General features: G+C 38.8%; 1 long non-coding RNA gene across 1 annotated transcript; it reads right to left on the bottom strand.

Moving 5' to 3' along the window:
* Positions 1 to 9022: 9022 nt before the first annotated feature.
* LOC150048369 (uncharacterized) lies at positions 9023 to 21403 on the bottom strand. Its single transcript, XR_016539248.1, has 3 exons — positions 21136 to 21403; positions 17342 to 17671; positions 9023 to 9198 (listed from the first exon to the last, which is right to left on the bottom strand). It is a non-coding gene; the product is annotated as an uncharacterized LOC150048369 (long non-coding RNA).
* Positions 21404 to 22476: the final 1073 nt, after the last annotated feature.

Here is a 22476-nt window from a genome sequence, read left to right as displayed (position 1 = left end):
CATGTCAACTAATCAATTTCAACATACACAAATGCAATCCCAAGACATTGAATGCACTGGATAAAGAAGAAATGACAAAACCAACTTGTTAACAAGTCCGAAGGGAGGTTTGCTGGATTTCTGAGTAAGGTTGGGTTCTAATGAGATCAGACTGACCAACCAAATGGCTTCACCATGGTTCTCAGCCTTTTTAAAGAGAATACTATAGGATTCCTGACTTTAGAATATTCTAGGAGCCAAGATAGTTTAACTGTGTTTGTGTAAACATTACGTTTACACAGCAAAAATAAGAAAATGATTGTTTCCAGAGTTAACTGTGATTTTTCATTATCTGCTGTTAGTTTTCTCATTGTGACCAACAGTGAAACATCAATTTAAAGGGCTTATTTTGGGTCATATTTTCAAAGGTCTCTGTCCAGGGCTAGATGTGAGCCTGTGGTAAGACAGAACATTATAGGGACAGCAGGACATGACAGAGCAAAGTGCTTACCTCCCAGCGGCCCAGAAGCACCGAACATGGAGAGGGCCAAAGACTGTATACACCCTTTGAGGGCCCAAACATGGACCTACTTTCTCCAGGTAAGCTACAACTACTAGTTTCTATCATTTCTCAATAATGCCATCAAAATGACAAATTATCAATGAATTGACTCATGGATGATATCTGAGCTCTCATGATCCAATCATTTCCCCAGTGTTCCAATAGCTGGCATCCCATCACTTAACCCAGGAGCCTTCAGGGTTCAGATTCCAGTCATATTTCCACTTCTGTATATGTTCACCCCACAACGTGGAGTTTTATGTATGTGGGGAAAAGCACGCACAGGGTTTTCAAACTAAAAACAAAAAAAGAAACCAGATCTCAGACTAGCTCTGTCAGCAATTTTGTGACTTTCATGAGAAATTTTATAGCCTTATAGTCCATTCATTTTTAAAATTGAAGGAAAAAGTATATCCATCTCACAGAGTTATTATGAGAAAGAAATGAAACTGACTTACTTATGTGTTTAGAATTTGTTTTGTTCTAAAAATGATTTAAGGTAGCTGACACATAAAGCTTTGTTAGGAGCATGCACAATACTGAACATACATATGCCACACTATATTTATATATAGACACATGGCATGCACATTACATGACAATATAGTGTAAATTGAAAATCCATAAAATATGAATGGAAAATACAAGTGGCAACACAATGAACAGAGCAAAGAGAATAAAGTTATGAATGGGATACAAATTTGATTGTAATATTTAGAGCAGACAGGAAAAAAAGAAAGGAAGAAAAAAGAGGAAACTTCATGTTGCCCCAAATATAAAAGTAATCAATTGTCAAAAAATCCCCACCAAAACAATAACACCAAAAACCAAAACTAGCAACTGGTATTGGTTTCAAAGACAAAGAACCAAAAGTCTTCTGTGTAAACAAGGTGGTATGAGGCATTGGGAATCTCTAGACAATGATCTTATGGTCATTGCACTGATGAGCTCCATTAGTTTTCATTATATTAACATTAAAAGAGTAGAATATGATCAAAAAAGAAGCAGCATGTAGAAGTTGCTTCAATTTGTTTGTTCATGAAAGCATAAAAAGTAGTCTGCCATATACTTTGTTAATACTAAAAAATAAAAAACCTGGCCAGGAGTTTGAACCTGGGTTCAATTCCTTGGTACCATATACATAAAAAAAAAAGCCGGAAATGATGAGTGGTAGAGTGCTAGCCTTGAGAAAGCCCAAGGACAGTGCTCAGGCCCTGAGTTCAAGGTCCAGGACTGGCAAAAATAGGTAGCCTATCAAATCAGCCAATGAAGCTGTTGTTAGGGGTCAGGTTGAAGGAAAAAACTGGTTAGTACTTTAGTTTTCAGATTGCTGATGGAGAATTGATCTGAAATCTTAAAAAAAAGGTCCTGCTCTTTGGAAAGACTGTAAGGGAAGCAGAGGGAGATACAGAGGTAACTCTAACAATGGATGCTGAACAAGTCTGAGAATAAGAAATAGAAACCTAGAGGGCCCCTCCTAGTCTTTCTATTACCATGGGAACCTAGGCACACTGCACATGCAGCCAGAAGTAGCCTTTCCTTGACATTGACAGCAATGATAGGGAGTAGTGGGCAAGGCAAGACAGAGGGTCAGACCCAATCCCCCACAGTCTCTAGGATTGCTAGACCCCTCCCACTCTGTGTATAGATTCAGGCTCTGGTTCTGCAGGCTCTTTCTGTACCCCAGGTGCACTGAGAACTGCATGTTGTGGTGCCACAAGCTACATTCTAAATTTGGAATGCATTCTTCAAATCAAAAAAGGGATTCATATTGAGAATAGCATGTGAGACATGCAATTACCTTTGGTTGGGAGCAGAAAAACAGCCCTAAATAGCTTTTATTGATCATAAGAGACTATATGTCAATTGTTAGAAAATAGCACATCTTATGAGTATGGATCTTTTCAATTCTATAGACAATATTCACACAAAAATGCTATAGCGCCCAATATAAAATAATTACTAGGGCTGGGAGTTTGGCCTAGTGGCAGATTGCTTGCCTAGAATGCATGAAGACCAGGGTTCGATTCCTTGGTAGCATATACATAGGAAAAAAGGCCAGAAATGGTGATGTGACTCAAGTGGTAGAGCTCTAGCCTTGAAAAAAACCCAAGGACAGTGCTCAGGCCCTGAATTCAAAGCCCAGAACTAGCAAAAAAAAATGCAACAATTACCTAGATTGGATCTAGAAGCCATAAACGAATAGGCAGTTCAAACAATTTGACATAATAAACTTTGATCTTGTTCATTGCAGCACTATTTACCATAGTGAAGATATGGAACCTACCCACATGCCCCTCAGTTGATGAGTGGATCAACAAGATGTGGTATTTATACACAATGGAATTCTATGCTGCTGTCAGAAAGAACAGCATCACCCCATTTGTAAGGAAACGGAAAGACTTAGAAAAAATCATATTAAATGAAGTAAGCCAGACTCAAAGGAACATAGGCTCAATGGTTTCCCTCATTTGTTATAATCAGTAGAAACCTTGGGCTCTCCTAGTAGAGGTTTACAATAGAGCAAAACCTAGATAAATAAGGCATATAGAATGACACTAAATGAAAGGACCTCTAGGATATAGAAACAAAAGTCATATAACGTGTGATTGTTGTCTTTAATGTACTATGTTGTTTCTCATCTCTTTTGCTGTCCCTTGGTTATCTCATATTGTTACAGTATCTTACTTTATTATCTGATATATTGCATATATGTTTATTTGGTTATTTGAAATAGGATAGGGAAGGGGGGAAAACAAAATGAGGGGCGGGGGTGGGGGAAGGCAATGGAGACCAAAACATGAGAAAGGGTATCAATGTATGTGAAGTAATGCACCTCCTATCTGGTGAATATAATGTAACCCTTCTATCAATTACAATAAAAAAGAAAAAATAAATAAACTTTCATTTTTTTCAAAATCCCAAATCATATGCAGTTACACACATGCACATATATGCACATAAATTGTATGTATATTGCATCTATAACTCTCTAGTATATATGCACATATATAGTATATAGTAATATAGTATATAGTATGTATATGCTATATATGTACTGTATAGAATATATAGTACATATGTAGCATATACAAATATATGTATATGTATTTCTCAGAGCTCAAACACTTAAATATTTTCCAATTCTGGAAAATTTGGGCTTGCCAGAAGTTATCTTAAACAAGGAATTGTTAAGGTTTTTTTTTATAATAGCAGCAAAAAAATCCCAATATTTCTTCTGAAAGGTAATTGTGTGCTCCAAGTAATAGACATAATCTACACAATCCTACATAATCTCTAGCAGTAATTTGCAGATAAACCATGCTTTAGAAAAATATTGGTAGCAGTCTGCAACATTTATTCACATTACATTTCTATCTATATATCTATCTATGTATTCATTTTTATTTGAAAATGATAAAAACGGATGGATTCCAGTTACATCAGTCAAGAAGAGTACATTTCCTGTTGGACAACATCACTCTTTCCCTTGTTCTCTCAGTTTTTCACTACCATCTCACCCACAAGTTGTACAGTTCATTTTCAACATAGTCTCTAGTGAGTACCATTGCTGTATTTGTTTCTCTTTGTCCCACCATTTCTGTGCCTCCCCTTATACTCTCAAAGACATATAGATAAGTAAGTTTAAAAAAAAAAACAGGAAAAAAGAAAAAGTCCTGTTTCCATTTCCCGGTATCCATTTCAACCATTATTTTGTTTCATCATTTTGTATACATAGGCATTGTGCCTTTCTGTTCCTTTCCTAAGAGTGTCCTCCTTTGTTTGGTCTCACTATGTGTGGATGCCTACATACCTGTATAATTTATTATGTCCCAGTGTATTTTAGATCTAGCTTCCACATATGACAGAAAACATACACTTTTGCTTGCCTCACTTAACATGATTTGTTCTAGTTCCACCCATTTCCCTGCAAATGATATAATATTTTTTCTAATGGCTGTGTTAAAGTTCCATTATGTATAGGTACATTTTTTGGATCCACTCATCTATTGCAGGGCATCTAGACTGTTACCACAACTTGGCTATTGTGATTAGTTCAGCAGTGAACACTGATGTGCAAGTATCTTTGCCATATCCTGGTTTTCGATGCTCTGGGTAGATGCCCAGGAATGGTATGGCTGGATCATAGGAAAGACTTACATTTAGTTTTTTGAGGAACCTCCAGACTGCTGTCCATAGTGGTTATATAAGTTTACATTCCCACCAACAGTGCAATAGAGTCCCCACATCCCTACCACCACTTTTTTGTTGTTCAAATTCATGAATTATTCAATCTAAAAGGGGTGATATGGAATTTTCAGTTGCATTCGTTTATGGCCAGCAGCGATGAATATTTCCTCACTTATTTATTTGCAATTCTTATGCCTTCTTTTGGGAAGTCTCTTCCTTTTTCCATTTAGTGATTGGTTTATTAGTTTGGGGAGGGGTTAGTTTTTTGAGCTCCTTGTATACTTTGGATATTAGGCCTTTGTTAGGTATACTTCTGGTAAAGATTGTCTCCCAGTTTGTTGGCTGTCTTTCTGGTTTAGTAACTATGTCCTTTGTTGCGCAGAAACTTTTTAGTTTGATGTAGTCCCATTTGTCAAGTCTCTCTCCTATCTGTTGTGCCCATGGGACTCTTCAAAAAGTTTGTATGTCTATGAGTGCTAGTGTTTCTCCTACTCCTATTTTCAGTAGTTTCAAAATTTCAGGTTTGCTTTTGAGGTTTTTGGTCCACTTTGAGTTGATATTTGTTCATGGTGATAAACAGTAGACCACTTTTAGTTTTCTGTGTATGGATGCCCAGTTTCCTTAATACCAATTATATTGAAGGGGCAATTCTTCTTCCATTGCATATTTTTGGTTCTCTTATCAAACATCAGATCTATTATATGATTTTATTCCTGGGTCTTCTAGTCTATTCCATTGTTCTTTGGGTCTATTTTTGTGCCAATATCAAGCTCTGTAGTAGAGTTTAGTGTTTGGGACTGTGATACTACCAGTATTACGTTTTTGGTCTAAAATTGCATTGGCTATTCTAGGTCTTGCTGTACTATATGAATTTTTGAATTTTTTCACCTCTATCTCAGTAAATAACTTCCCTCAATGGGGATTGCATTATTATTTTGTTTGCCAGTCCTGGGACTTGAACTCAGGGCCTGGGCACTGTCCTTGAGCTTCTTTTGCTCAAAGCTAGCACTCTACCACTTGAGCCACAGTACCACTTTTAGATTTTTCTGTTTATGTGGTACTGAAGAATCATACCCAGCGCTTCCTGCATCTATCCTCACTCTATCACTGAGCCACATTTCCAGCTGATTGCATTAAATTTATAGGTAATTTTTATCAGTATTGCCATTTGTACAATATTAATTCTACCTATCCATGAACATGAAAGGTCTTTCCATTTCCTGATGTCATGTTTGATTTCTTCCTTTAAATTTTTAGAGTTTTGCTAAAGGTCTTTTGCTTCTTTGTTCAGGTTTATTCCTAGATATGTATTTTTTGAGGCTATTGAAAGTTTAGTTGTTTTCCTGATTTCCCTTTTTGCTTGTGGGCTGTTGGTATACAGAAAGTCTACTGATTTTTGTGGGTTAATTTTGTATCCTATTGCTTTGCCAGAGTTATGAATAAGCTCTAGGAGCTTGAGGATGGAGTCTTTGGGGGTCCTTTAGATACAGGATTATGTCATTTGTAAATAGGAATAGTTTGACTTATTTCTCTGTGCGTTTCTTTTTATATCTTTTTTCTTGCCTTTGTGCTAGCTAGGACTTCCAAAACTACATTAAAGAGGATTGGAGAGAGTGATATCTTTGCCTTGTTCTTTATTTTAGAGGAAATGGTTTTAGGTTTTCACCATTCAGTATGATGATGTTGATTGTTGGTCTATCATATATAGTCTTACTTACTTGTGATACTGGGGTTTGAACTCAGAGCCTTGTACTTGCTAGCAAATATTCTACTGCATTAGCTACTCTCCAGTACTTTTTGCTTTTTTTAATTTTTTTTGTTTTTTGAATCGCGTCTTTCTTGATCTAAGGCTGGCCTCAGACCAAGAGCCTGCCACCTCTGCCTCCCCGGTAGGTAGATGGGGTTACCAATGTGAGACACTGCACGTGACCTACTCCTATTCCATGTTACTGCTGCAAACTTTAAGACTACTCTAATAGATGTACTTTTGAAACAAGGAGGATTTTGTATGGAAGCTCTTGGTCTGAAATCCATGTGATTTTAATCAGCACCTTGGAACCAGCAGGGACAGATACCCCGTGCCAATTTTGTAGGTTTCCCTAAGAATTGTTTCCCTGCATTATATTTTCAGGATTGTGATTTGGAGGCTTTCAGACTTTAGATGATTTTATTGTGGATGTTTTCAGACTTCCATGTCTGGCATTGTCTTTTGGAAACCCCGTTAGTCCTCTCAGCCCATGGGTCTGAGGCTGAGCTGGCCCTCTGTGTAGGATCATAGGGCTGCTCTCAAGCTGACAGCTGGCTTGAGGATTCCATCATAGCCAAGAAAGACTAAGCCAACAGGTTCAAGATGGCAAATGAAAAGTAGAACCAATAATTCTTTAGAATTAAATTCTTTGGAATTAAAGGGAGGGAATATGCAGTTTCAGATTCCCTGTAGCTTCATTTGAGAACAAAGAGGGAGCTGTTATACAGGTACTAAGGTGACCAAGCATGTAGGTCTTTTTATTTTTGGTCAGTCATGGGGCTTGGACTCTGCCCTGGGTACTGTCCCTGCGCTCTTCAGCTCAAGGCTACTGCCCTACCCCTTGAGCCACAGCATCACTTCCAGTTTTCTAGTGATTAATTGGAGATAAGAGTCTCACGTTCTTTAGTGCCCCAGCTGGCTTTGAACTGCAATCCTCAGATCTCAGCCTCCTGAGTAGCTAGGGTTACAGGCGGCAGCCACTGCACCCAGCTCAGTATGTAGGTTTTTAAGTGAATATTGCTGTTTTAATTTTTTTTTGGTATCCTCAATATCCTTCTACAGTAGAATTCCTTATCTGTGAGGGCTATGATCCAACAACCTAGTGAGTGCCCCAAACCTCAGGTAGCACTAAACTCTACATACATTACATGTTTCCCTCCATCCCCACCAGTATCCCTTGCAGTGTTGTCACACAGTACAAGACTAGTCACATTTTCTATCCTTTCATGTTTATTAACCTTGACATCACTACTCTTGTGTTTGGGGCATTCTTAAGGAAAATGAGGGTATTTGAACACTCACATGGAAACACAGCAATATTTAATCAAGATGGCTCAAACACCAGTTAACCAAGAGGGCTTTTGAATGATTAATGACTAGGTTGTATATTTACAGCATAGATACACTGTGTAGAGGTGATGATTCCTTAGGTGGGATGGACTGGAACAGAACAAGATTTTATCATACCATTTAGATATATAATTTAAATCTTCAGGATTGTTTATTTCTGGGACATTTTTGGATAGCAGCCATCTGCAGGTATCAAAGAAACTACAGGAACTAAAACTATAGATAAGAGGAAATAACTACATCATCTCTACATGGGTGAATGTACATATTTTAAAGCTGAAGCGATGTGAATTTATTTTGACATGGCTTCAAAGATCTTTAATATACTTAAATAGATATCTAGAGATACTCTTTAGGGTAACTTGAAGGCCATAGCTTCTGAACAATGTTTTGCTGCTTGCCATATTTTATAAAGAATGTTAACATTTGAAAGAGCCTCACTGCTCTGTATGAGATAAACAAAAGGATCAAGCACAGAGCCCACTCTCCCTCTCTCCCCCAGACCTCTCTGAGGCCCCTTAGAACTATGGAAATAATAGACTGAAAACTGCTTCCTTGAAAAAAGGAACCTTCTTCGTAGCCTCTAGAAAAGAAAATCAGAAATTATCTTTTATTTCATCTTTAGAAGTCATAGAAACTGTCTCATTTCATATGCCCAAAAGTAGAATATATGCATAATCATAGATGAACTGTCTTTGCATAAAGTTTAACCTATTAAAACAATGATTAATGAGTAGATTATTAAAAATGCTCAGCATCTTCAGAGTCCCCCCATAATCCCTTCTGAAACAGTAGATCAAAGAGACATTCACAGAGTATCTGGTTGAAGAAAGAGGGTGTGTGGTGAGCGTGTGTGTGTGTGTGTGTGTGTGTGTGTGGTATACTGGGATTTTAATTCAAGGCCTTCAGCTCTTGGCCTTCTTGCTCCTAGTTGGAGCCTTATCACTTGAGTTATGTATCCAGCTTTATTCTGTTTAATTGAACATGGAATCTCATAAGTTTTACTGCCTGAGCTATTCTTCAAACTACAATCCTCAAACCTCAGCCTAGATGTAAGCTTTTTAATTTAGTAACTATTCCATTTAAAAAACAACAGCATTTTAAATAGCTATACTTCTTTTAGATTTTTATTGATAAATACAAATGTTCCTATACTTTATTGTATCATAGCCAAATTTTAGGTGTTTAGGGAAATTATTCATTACTTGAAAATGGCTGGTTCACTTTGTAACTCATGCTCTTGTATCTTGTTATCTCAGTCACATTCATACTATTGGCAGCACTTTTAAATCCATCACTGTAATAACTACAGCAGCTGTGATTCTTTCCTGTTTGGAATTTCTGCTTTCTTTTCCATATTGTAACCGACCTAATCACATGGGTGGAAGAACTGTTAATACAAAACAGTAATCTTATATGCTATTATTACATGACAGCATTAGAAAATCTCTAACAATATCATCACTGCGGTCACAAAAAGACATTTTGAAAATTGAATTGAGATACAATGGCTAGAAATCAGTTTTCTCTCTGATTCAGTTTCTTTTTAGTTTTAAAAATATGCACCTTCAGGGCCGGGACTTTGGCCTAGTGGTAGAGTGCTTGCCTAGCATGCACGAAGGCCAGAGTACGATTCCTTGGTACCACATACATAGAAAAAAAAAGCCAGAAGTGGTATTGAGGCTCAAGGAGTAGCCTTGAGAAAGCCCAGGGACAGTGCTCAGGCCCTGAGCTCAATCTCAGAACTGGCAAAAAAAAATGTACCTTCTATAGTGAGAATTAAATGAAGTAAGTATGTAGAAAAGCCATAAATTCAAAGCACTAATACAATTAAAGGTGGAAATATAAAAGCAGAGTACAGATGATAAGTTAGGTGATAGTCAGACCAAATATTTGCTTCTTTGACTTCTGCTGCCAGAGAAATGTACTTTTCTGGCTCCAGTTTGGATAACCCTAATGAAAATACATGTAACAAACGTATGGTTTCTTTCTTTTTTGAATCAGCTCTTACATTTTCTATGCGCTCAGTCAGATGAGCAAGTTGGGGAAATGCTCCAAATACCTAAAGATGAAAGTGTACATCTAGACAGAACATTTAGACAGAACATTTGAAGTTTTATAAAAGCTTTGTAAACTTGATTCTGACACAAATAAGAAGCTACAACCCAATTCTTTTGACTCTTTCCTCAGAAAACATGATTAATCATCTCTTGAGATTTTTATACCTTGTCTGCTGGCCTTTCTTTTTCTAATTATTATTATTATTATTATTATTATTATTATTATTGTTTTGTCTGGTAAAGCAATGCCTTGGACTATGAAGCAAAACACTATTACTGACTTAGTGCCAACAATTCTGGTTTATAAGATTTGGTATTTTCATGTAATTATCATAGAAATATTCTGGGATCATCCAAAGAGGGTACAGAATAGCATAAAACAAAACCAGAATATCTCCAGCCCTACCACTTTAGCCATTCATCCAGCTTTCTTCCAGTTAAATGAATATTATGCTAATATTATGTATTAGGATTCCAGTGGTGAGGGTTATGTAAGGTTTCAAAGGGAATAAGTAACCAGGTTGCCTAGTTAGTTACCCCCACACACACACCACACACACACACACACACACACACACACACACACACACACCTACATTGCTATCTTTGAGCATATGTCCCTAGCAGGAGAGGTTCCTCACTCCATCCTCAGGCAAATCTTACTTATACTTCAAAATCCAATTCCAATTCCTCCTGCTATAACCACATGAATATAACATAATCTTCCGTTCCTTAGAATGCCTATTATTCATACACATACACACAGATATATATTCTCCACATTTATAATCATGGGCTATCTTTGTCACTTTCATGTGTACATGTCTTAGAGGCTCAGTTAGGCCAAAATCTTCTTGGAGGTAGTAATAAAACATATTCTCCAGCCAGATGCTGATGGCTTACTCCTATAATCCTATCTACTCAGGAGACTGAGAGCTGAGACTCAACGTTTAAAGCCAGCCCAGGTAGGAAAGTATATGAGCCTTTGATCTCCAATTAACTCACAAAAAATGTAAATGGAAATATGGCTCAAATGGTAGAGCAAATGATAGCCAAAAAAAGCTCCAGAATAATGCCAGGCCCTGAGTTCAGGCCCTAGGACTGACATGTGCATGCACACACACGCACACACACACACACACACACACAATCCAAACAAGACAAACAGTCTCCAATTTCTATGTATACAGAATGTATAAAGTAAATGGATCTTAAAGTAGATTAACAGAATCTTCAAAGGTAAATGAAGAACATTTTTATAGTAGCTAAACAAAAAATTCTAGTTAACTTGCTGCCATTTGAATGATCAGAATAAAGAGCCAGGCCTGGTGATGCATGTCTGTAATCCCAGGATGCTGCTCGATGAGGTACAAGGTTCTTAAGTTTGAGGCCATACTAGGCTATATAGTGATACTGTGTCTTTAAAAAAAAAAAAGAAGAATGTAAGAGCTTTATTTAGTTGTTAGTCTAAGGAAGGTCATTGGAGGACAAAAGTTGTTAAATAACAAACAATATTATGACTTGGATCTGAAATGACCTCCAAAGGCCATGTGCTAGAGATTTGGTTGCCAGTGTAGGTGTGGTCCAAGGAAAGGAAACTGAGGTAACAGGAAACATGAACATGATCATGAAGGGGATATTGGGACCAGGGCCCCTGTCCTATTCTCCTGTTTCCTTGTGTTGTACCGTGTGCTCTTCACCAAAATGTTCAACAATCTTACCACAAGGTCAAGGCAGTAAGACCAAACAACCATGACTACTGCTATGTGGCCCACGCTGTCTCTGAACTCCTCCTGCTTCAATCTCCCTAGTGCTAGACTTAAAGATATCTGACACTACATCAGCTTGTTTTGCTGACATGATGAAGGGCTGTAGTTCTAACTTCCATGTTCAGTATTGTATTTGGGAATAAGTTGGAGTTAGAAATTTCCAAGCAAACATTTTTTGGAGTTACTTCCTACTCTGGTTCATAAAATATACGTCAAGCCTCAAATTGTTTGCTGCAGAAAAAAATTTTTCAGACTACTGATTTTAATCAAAAGCTTCTTTAGATGGGTCTTTCCAAGCTGCAGATGACTTAGCAGTGGAGAAGGCAGTGGTGGTGTCAAAATGTACAGTCGGCTGACCGGGATCCATGCTGCCTTTGACTTTCCACAGCATGAAACTGAGATTACTCACTCTTCCTGTGATTCTGCAACCCCTTTCCTTTTCTGCTCTATTTCCTAAAGACATTTCAGTTCTCATTTTAATCCAATTTACTTGTGTATGGAGGGCAACCATGAGGATTTATTCAGTTCTCTAAACTGAGAGCATCAATTGGTTTTTAGGATTTTGTGTCCTCATTCATGATTTTGGAAGTTTCTTGGCCAAGCATTTGTTTTATTTATAAGATGACATTATAGATGAGAATGGGAAAGGGTTGGCTTTATAATCAACTTTGCAGTTTATGACAGCTTTCCAGCTGTCAGCTATACTAAGACCCTTGAGCCAATCAAATAATCTACAATCACAATATTTAGAATTACAAAACCCTCTAATCCAGAAATGTTTCTAAAAAATAAACATATCATGCATGAGCTTACAGTATGTGTGTCCTAGAGGTCGCTGAAGTTCTTCAAGGATTCCTTCTACTTGAACATTATTTTCTTCCTAATTACTTCTTCAATTCAGGAACTGTTTTGTTTTTAAACAATTTTGATGGGGGAGATGTATCCTCATTTCTTAGAAAGTTAAAGTGAATGGAAAATAGACTCTTGCTACATTCAGTGCTTAACCTCATTGGTTTCATCTTAATTAGACCCTGAAATACTAACTGAGCATCAGCTATCACCTATTTGTATTCTGACACATTGGCCAGGCACCCGCGGCTCATGCTTGCGATCTTAACTACTCAGGAGGTTAAAATCTGACAACCATGTTCCAAAAAGCCAGCCAGTGCAGACATATATATGGGACTCTTATCTGCAATTAGCCAACAAAAGCCAGAAGTAGAGGTATGGCAGAAAGCCAAGCAAGAGTGAGAAACCCTAAGTTACAGCTCCAGTACTGGCATGTGCCATTTTGTTCGTGATCTTCTGTGGGAATAAAGATGACTTCCTATTTTCATCTTCCATCCAGCTACATGGACCACCTGCTCTGGTCTGTTCCTACTCACTCTGAATTCTGAACATTCACATCTTTCTTTCTCATTCTCTCTGTGCTTTGTTCTTGCTGTATCCCCATCTGGCTCACCTCCTTTAGCTCACCATCAGGATGTAAACTCTAGGAACTTACAAAGGAGAAACTCTGCCTCTTTTGCAATTAGTTGTGTATCCTTAGGTGTGTTCCAGCTGCCCCTCCCACGGTACATGCTTACAACAGTATCAGGCCCTCCACCCATGCTGGTTAAATATTTGATAATTAATGTTAAAATCTACCCTTCTCTAGGAAAAGAGGGGAACAGAATAACCCATTGTTCATCCAGTCATGTTGAATGAACGCCTGCACCTGTACAATCTACTACCTCCATTTCTGTGGCTCCATGGCCCTTTCAAGGACCAGCATCAAAAAATGGTAAAGCATTTGCATAGAACCCATCCATCTGTGGATACTTTAAATTATGTCTACATTACTTACTGTTCCAAATACAATGTAGATGCTATGTAAATGGTTGTTGTGCTGTATTCCTTAGGGAAGAGTGATAAGGAAAGTATTTTCAGTTCATATGTATTATTTTTGAAATTAATTTGAACAGGGCTTGGCCTTCTTGGCAGCTCACTACACATTTTCAATCTGTGGTGGATTGAGTCCGCTGATGTGAATGCCACAGATACAGAGGAGCTAGACAGCTTTTATCTATACTTAGAAGAATATTTAGCTGTTTCCTCTTCTGAATTCTATGATTCTCTTAGGTAATGAACAAGCTTCCTATACATATTGTGTCTCAACAACATGAGAAAATACCCTCCCTCTCATTTCAGACTCAGGTCCTGAAAATAGGTATCACTTATTGAGAGTTTAATAAATTTAGCAAATATTTTCAGAGATTTACAAATCTTTATTAAATAATTTTCTTTACTATCTGATCATTATCTTTATTTTGCAAACGTGAATAGTGAGAAATAGAGAGATTAAATAACTTATTCAAAGTCACACAACTCTCAGAGCTAGAATTCAGACTTTGGTGGTCTAACTGCAGTCTGGACTTCAATCTGTCACATTGCTTGTTCTCTTGTGTCTCAACTTCATGTCCTCTGCTCCCAACCTATGCTCTCCACAGATGAAGTCAACCTACCAGACTGACAGAAGCTATCCCTTCCATTTTCAAATGACAAGTTAATCATTTAAAGAGTAACTACAGAAAACTCCAGAAGAAACAAAGGTATTTTTGAGATCTGCATGGAGAGCATCATCAACAGTTTGTCAGCTGCCAGCTTTTACAACACCCTGCTCCAGACATTCTGTTCCACATCCCCTGACTGTCACCTAGAAGTGTCCAATCGTTTTCCTGCCAGAAACAGTGAGCCTTGCAGGCAGGTCATCCCATGATGAGACCATCTCCCCTAAAGCAGGGAGCAACTATCCCAGAACAGGAAATGAGCTCACCAGGCAAGCAGAAGCAAGCATCTCATGACAAGAACAGAACTGTCCCCTCACAAGGGTGGACCTTACAGATTCAGACCTACAATAATGATCAACCGGACCACGCGTTGGCCAAAATAGCTAAACTATGCTTATTTCTTGCTCACTTGCCTATTTAAATTCAAAGCTCGCTTCTCACCATTACCTTTTCTATGTTTTACAGGGGATAAGTGGCTGTATCTGGAATGTTGAAACTCTCTGATGCCGGGCTCCTCTGTGGCCTAAGCATTCTAACAACAATTCTGTCATCTCTCTCTCTCTCTTCCCTGGGGCTTGATTTCAGCACCTGAGTGCTATCCCTGAGATTTTTTTGCTCAAGGCTGGTACTCTACAACTTGAGCTAGAGCTCATAGCTCATTATTTTTTAAAATTGTCCATGCCTATCTGCTATTGCAGAAACTATCAACATCCCAAGTTACTCTTTAACATGTTCTAGTTTTGCCCTTCCCCAACCCTAATCTCTCTCCTCACACCAACAAACTCATCATTTGACAAGTATTCACTATAGAAAACTGTGAGAGCTGTAGAGTTCACTCTCAACCATGCCCATCCAAGGCATCCCGCTGTCCACCTCCAGATGTGCCCTTCCCAGCCTGTTGACAGCTGCGAAGCCATCGCTCAATAGAGGATGCTTTCACCTGTTCAAGAGTTTATCACAGCAAGAGAAACTCTTCCCAGATAGTTTTCTAAACCATTGAAAGAGATCTGCCTTATTTTGCACTTTACCATGGTCTTCCCTACATGGTGAAGCCATGTCTGCACAACAGTCTAAAGGCAGATGATGTATGTGGTGTCTCCTGGTCTATACATTTTCATTTCCTGTCATCACGAGATAATGGGTCCAGGAAAACCTGGGCACCACTATAAGCTAGATTTGACAACCTTCCAATTTCTTGTTTGGCTTTGGACCGTCCTGGATCCCCATCCACGAAGGGTTCTTCCAAATCCCTATTTGTTGATATGATTTTTCTTTTGCAAGGAGTGCGGTATTGAGGTTTGAACTCAGGGCTTCCTATTGGCTTAGGCAGGACTTTACTGCTTGAATCATGGTCTCTTCAACTCCCTATTGTTCCAATTCGAATCATGTTCTCCAAAATGTTCTAAGCTCAGAATCTCAAATGTAGCTTTATAGAGTCAAATACAGATATAGGGTATGGTGGAAATAATTGGGATACTAGGGGATGGGACTGTGATCTGAGGATCACAGTTTAAAGCCAGTCCAAGAAAACTGAAAGGCTCTTATTGCCAATTAACTGGCAAAAAGCTGAAAGTGGAGATGTAGCTCAAATGAGAAGAGTAGCAGCACTGAGGGCAAACGTCAAGCAATGGCACAAGGCCCTGAGGTCTAGCCCTAGTACTGGCAAAGAAGAAAGAAAACAGAAAAGAAAGAAGAAGCTCTTTTTTCTCGAAGACATGTAGGGAAAGGTGTCCCTCTGGCCAAAGGGAGGAATCTCAAGCTAAGGAACACAAGGATTGGTGTAAACATGGAAAGTGAGAGAAGCCCAGAAGGTCTTTCTCCTGGAGCCATCATCTAGATTTCCAGCCTCCAGATCTGTGAGAGAAGAAACTTCTGTTCTTTAAAACCAGCTCATTTTGGGCTCCATTTTACAGCTGCCCTGAGAAACAAACATACCTCTGCCTTCTCCCCCACTCTCCTCTCCTAGCAACACAGGCCTTACAGTCCAGAGTGGTCCCATGGTTGTACAACACTCTAGCAGTATTCCAGGTAGAAGCTCTTTTCTAGTTTGTTCTCTAATCCCTAACAGGTATCAGACTTTCCTCCCACTTCCTTACCCTCTTTGGGGGTGGTGTAATAACAATGAAGTGCCTCCCTAAGAGCAAAGGCATGATAAACATGAGTGGGGGCACTGACAGAATGAATGGTTCTTGGGTGTGACATTTTCTACAGGGGTCTGGAAAGACTCATTTACTCAAATGTTTCTCAAACTAAAGGCTGAAGTTTTCTCTAGGAATTTTGCTCCGAGGTCCTGAGCTGAGAACCTCATGCATAGCCCATTTGCTTGCTCAGATGATGCTCTGTCACTTAAGCCACTCCTCTAGCCTTTTGTTGGTTATTTGGAGATGGAGTCTTGTGGACTTTTCTGCCTTGGCTGGCTTTGATCCCTGAACCTCCAGATCTCAGCCTCCTGAGTAATCAGAATTGCTGGTTAGAGCCACCAGCACTGAGCTTTCTCTGAGAATAATTTTATCTTCTGCTTTTATTAACAGAAATGATTAATTTTCAGAATTTCCATTTTGCCCTTGTTATTTCAACTAAATGCAAATGTTGTAGAAAAACATCTTTTAAATCAATTTTCCTAAAACAAGAATTTATAAGACACTTTTTTTTCTCTCCTTACTGGGGGACATTTACTGCTCAAAATTAAGAGTCATTTCTGGCAGCAACAGTCAGAGCACATCCTGAGCTGGTGGCCTTTAATCTTACTGCTCTCTGCTCACTGGATCTCTTTTGGGGCCCAGCCAAATGAGCTTTTCATCATGACCTACTACATGATCATATCCATGAGCATGGGCTTGAGGTTTTTAGAACATGCTTTAAAAAGTATGCTGTTTTGTCTCTGTGCCCACTTAACCAGACTTTCTAAATAACTCTCTTACCTACCACCTCTCAAAGAGAAAATGTGCATATGCAGTGAGCTACTTTTAAGATAAATTATTCACAGTCTTGGAGGCTGAAAGATGGAGCAGAACTCCCCTGGAGTATTTTGAAGTAAACATCAAATTATACATGAAGTGCTCTTTGTGAAGAGATGGGGCAGGGAGTAAGACCAGGGACAGAGTGGATGGGCTGGATTCCAATCCCTGACTAACCTTCAGGAAAATGACTTCCCCAGAAAGTGTCAGTCTGCTTGCCAGGGAGGCTTTTGGAAATACATAGGGGTTTCAAATCTTCTGCTTCTGATAAACATTTGTATATGGTTTTGTTTTGGCTTGCTTGTTTTCTTGTTTCCACAGTACTGGGGATTAAATCCAGGCCCTTTGGTAATCAAGGCAAACACTTTATCTCTGAATCACACCGTCTGCCTCAGCCTACCCATTTGTGTTTTGGAAAAAATGCTCTTCTCCAGGCCTTATTTGTGTCATCTTACTGAAGACTCTATTGACTTCATTACTGAGGAGACCTGGTATCTCTGCTGAAAGCTGTGGAGAGCCAGAAATGGGGACAGTTGTTAAACAAGTCTTTGACAGGCAAACTCTCCCCAGGTTTCCTTCCCATGGTCTGATTTCATGCTCTTACAATGGTCCATACTTGGAATATGCAAAATAATATATGTAACATTTGTGAATGCTCTGAAGCACAATCATTAAAACAAACACCTATATACCTACCTATCCAGCTTGTAAGAACCAAAAGACTGCCAACGGGGCAGAAGATAGTGCATTCTTCTGACCCACTGGGTGGTGATGGTCTCTACACTGGTATCCTGCTGGAGTCTAGTCTTGGGCTGCAGATCTGGGTCTGGCTTGTACATAATGAAACTCTGGGGCCCAAAATGGTACCTGATAAGTTACAGGGACATCTAATTGTATTTAAATTTTTAACTTATGATAGCTGAGAGGAGAACACTTTTTTAATTATTTAAGTATCTAGGCTCCTATTATGTACATAGGGTCATTTTTTCAAGGTCAGGGAGCAGTTTCTGTAGCTTAAGCCTTTTTATATAGCTCCTTCAGTGAAGCTAAGCTACAGGGATGTCTTTCTTTATTCCCTCTCTTCCGTCTTCTTTATTTTTACATATTATTGTTCATTTTAACTTCTAAATTGTGTATCAGTAGAGTTGAACTGTTTCTTAGTTACCAGTAATCTACCATAATGCTACAATTGCAAAATGAGCTTACATATCCTTGGTAATAAGGAGATTCATTTACTGAAATTGCATCCTTGTCACTAATTTTTACAAATTAGATGCTACCACCTTCTTGAATTAAATAAGGAAACACATCACTCATGGAATTTGGATCAAGATAATAATAGCAACTCTATTTTAATGAGGGCTGACCATGTGCCAGGCATACCTTAGATTCTATTTCAAAGCTTCACCATCTTCTTGAAAAGACAGAAACTATTGCTTCCTTGGTAGATGAGGACATGGAGGGTCAAAGACTAAGGAATTAAATCACAATCACTAAAGTTGGACGTGACAAAGACAGAACTGGGATCTCAATCTTTGTCTCCCAAAACCCAGGCTCTTCCTTGCATATCACACCACATCTCAAATAATAATAATAATAGCACAGCTATGGAAACAGTGTCACAAAGTCTTTAAAAATTATTTTTCTCAGCCAAGCACTCGTGGCTCAAACCTGTAATCCTAGCTACTGAGGAGGCTGAGATCTGAGGATTGGGTTCAAAGCTCGCCTGGGCATAAAAGTCCCTACGACTCTTATCTCTAATTAACTACTAGAAAACCAGAAATGGTGCTGTGGCTCTTCAGCTCAAGGACAGAACCAAGGCCCAGAGTTCAAGTCCCATGACTGACCAAAATAAAATATTTTTCTCATCTTACTATTTAACTTAATCTGATCTATCATTAAAAAATAAATCTTACTATTTTTGAATTATAATCATTTTTTGCCAGTCCTGGAGCTTGAACTCAGGACCTGGGCACTGTCCTTGGTCTTTCTCAGGGCTAATGCTCTACCACTTGAGCCATAGCATCACTTCTGGTTTTTTCTGCGTATGTGGTACTGTGGAATTGAACCCAGGACTCTGTGCATGCTAAGCAAGCATTCTACCACGAGACCACACTCATGGCCTGAATTATAATCATTTAATAGTTTTTGGAGGAGTTGGTACTGGGGCTTGAATTCTTGGGCTGGTGCTCTCAGCTTTTTTACTCAGAGCTGGAAATCTACCATTTGAACCACACCTAAAGTTCCAGCTTATTATAAAAGTGTCTAAGATTTGTCTTTTGGAGATAGCTTTGAACTGTCAGCCTCCTGAAAAGCTAGGAATATGGGCATAAGCCACTGAATCATGCCTTTCTTTACTGCTTTTAATATACTAGTATTTACTAGGACTTTAAAAATTAAAAATGTAGGAATCGGTGTTAGAAAGAAAAAGGTATGAGAAAGGACTGAAAAGAGACAAGTCTAAAGATTACTTTGAATGAGCTCTCTCTGAAAAGATGCATATTGTTACTTAATTCACAGCATACCCCAAGTTGCAGCACTGATGTTTACATTTCAGGATAGATTCCCCTACAATTCATAAAGTATATGTGTTGCGAAAACTCCTTGAAGTCCTCAAAGTAAGCTGTTTCTCTTTACATCAAGGCTCCGCATGGTAAGCTGCATTTTTGCCTGACTTGTGTTGCCTTTGCATAAGAAGATCATGATTCAGCTAGCCAGGTCTAGCAAGGATGGGACAAGGACAGGAAATGAGATGGCACCCCTGAAATCCAAGTGTGTGAACTTGCCTGGGAGTTTGTGGCTATTCTGGCACTATGTCAAATGGGGAAGACAGGGGCATCCAACACAGTTATATTTATCAAGCAGAAAGACATATGAGTTCCATTGTATATTTGAAGTAAGTTCTCATTCAAAGCATATTTGTGTTTTTATGTCACTCCAGGCAGGCTGGGGAATATTAGATAGAATACCACATGGAATATTCCTAGCAGAAAGATTCCGTAAGTTGTCTCTGTGAAAGAAACTCATCAAAGATAGACAATTGACCAGGGACAGTCATAAAGTGGCAGCAGAGGAAGACAGGATGGATTTCCAGACAGAATGAGTGGAGGGGAATTCTGTAAGGGAGCAGCTTAGTTGGAAATCAAGCAACGATATTCAGTGTAAAACTGCAGAATAAAAGGAAGAACGGGAACTTGACAGTGCCATGGTGAAAATAAGCAAAGAGCATTTTCTAGCAAAATTAGCAAATGCAACAGATGACAGAAGCAAGAAGGCTTCCGAGTGAAGGTTTAAAGGTTGTTAAACTTCAGCTTTGGAGAAACTAGCAGGACTAGCTGGAGATATCTTGGGTAAAGTGGATGGAACTCCCTCTCAATATGTTCAGTCATGTCTGCAAAAAAAGAGAATTGGGATGATAAGAAAAACCTGAAGGGAAATAAGCTCCAATCATATTTTGTCAACTCATTGTGTATGACTCCAGTTTAACCTTACTAAGCAAGTGCAACCAACGGCATGATGAATGATGTTTTCTACCAATTAATCATTCATTAATCATTGGGGATCTCCCAAAGGAACTATACAGCCTCTTTTGGCTTAGGTGGTCATATTTAATTTCCCCAGGCTGCTTAATATAACATATGCCTGATTTATTCATGAAAAATCTAGCTCAAGCTCACACTGTCCAAATTTAATAGGCAAGCTAGAGAAGTCCTAGAAATTGTTTGCTTATTGTTTTGGTGGTACTGAGAATTGGACAAAGGGCCTCTTACATGCTAGGCATGCACTCTACCACTTCCACCATGCCTCTAGTCAGTGTGTGTCAGAATATCCTTGATCCCACTCTGATTTTCTCTTCATCCTGGCCAATGCAGAACACCAAACACCTCAAATTGACCCTTGCTCTGTCCCATGCTAATAACATACACTTCCAACATGGCCCACAGAGTGTGGTGGCTGAAGACATTGCTCACCTTGGTGTAGGCAGAGCTGGGCCAATGGAATGCTCTGCTGTCAACCTCATCTGGCCGCAGTGAGAAAGGACTCATTACCTTTTCAGGTCAACTTCCCCAAAACAAGGCCTCTGTTCCCAAGGCCTATATTTATCAGGTCACTGTGGGTCTAGGCTCTGCATCTGGGCTTTCTTCCTCATTTATCCATCGTTTCTTTCCAGACACAATTGTCTTAAATAAATGCTTCTCAAGATATTTAGCAGAGCCAGTCATGGTGGCATAGGCCTATAGTCCCAGAAATCAGTGAGCGAAGGAAAAAGGACTGTGAGTTCAGTAACAGCCTGGACTATATAAGGAGACCCTATCCTAATGAGCGAAGGAGTGAGTTCTAGAACAGTAAACATTCTAGAAGATGCTGTGAAGTAATGTAGAATGGAGGAAGGATTCTATGATCAAATAAATTTGAGATATGTTCTTGAGAATTTGTTTTTGTGACAAACTCCCTCTCCAAAGCCCATGCTGGACTAAAACTAAAGTTCTCCTTGTCTCAGTCTCCCAAGTACTGGGATTACAAACAAGTACCACAATATTCAGTTCCAAGGCTAGGCAATTTGTAAGGAAAAGAGGTCTATTTAGCTTAGTCTGAAGGTCTAAGAATATGATACCAGCTTCTCTCAACTCTGGCAAGGACTACCTGGTAGATGGTACCACAATGTCAGGAGCCATGCAAAAGAAATCACATAGAAAGTAGAGCAATTTTGGAGTCAGACTTGCTTTATGGTAAGAATCCAATGTTGTAAAAGCAAGATCCAGTGAGAGCCACACTAAGTCTTTCCAATGACCTAATTACCTTTATATGAGCCCCACCTATTAAACGTTTCACTATTTATTAACACAGCCACAATAAAGGTCAAATTTCCAAGACCTAAATCATTGATAGACACATTGAAACTATATTCAAACCATAGCAAGGCTATACAGCACAGTAACTTATAAACACTTAACATTTTCCTGCTCATGCTATAGAAAATAATACCCACTGAAAGATACTTATATAAGTAAATGTTAATAATGGCAGAGCTAAAGCACAGGTGATTTTGATCACCCAAGGGGCCAAAAGGAAAGAGTAGAAATAAAGACAGGATAGAGGTCTGGGAATTTGTAGAACTTGGAAATCTCAAGAAGAGAAGACGTCAGGTAAGGCCATCTAATGAGCTCTGAGTGGCTAGAAATAAATAAGAATAATAACAATCACTATCTTAATCGAATACATCCTACATGTCAGGCTGTCCTCTGTATGTCTTATTGGTTACTTCACTGAATCCTTACATAGGAGATACATACAATTATTATCTCCAGTTT

The sequence above is a fragment of the Megascapheus bottae genome, chromosome 22 (assembly GCF_031878675.1).
Source record: "Megascapheus bottae isolate mThoBot1 chromosome 22, mThoBot2.hap1, whole genome shotgun sequence".
Classification (NCBI taxonomy): domain Eukaryota; kingdom Metazoa; phylum Chordata; class Mammalia; order Rodentia; family Geomyidae; genus Megascapheus; species Megascapheus bottae.
The sequence above is the reverse complement of the archived record's forward strand: the minus strand, read 5'-3'. Positions and strand labels throughout refer to the sequence as shown.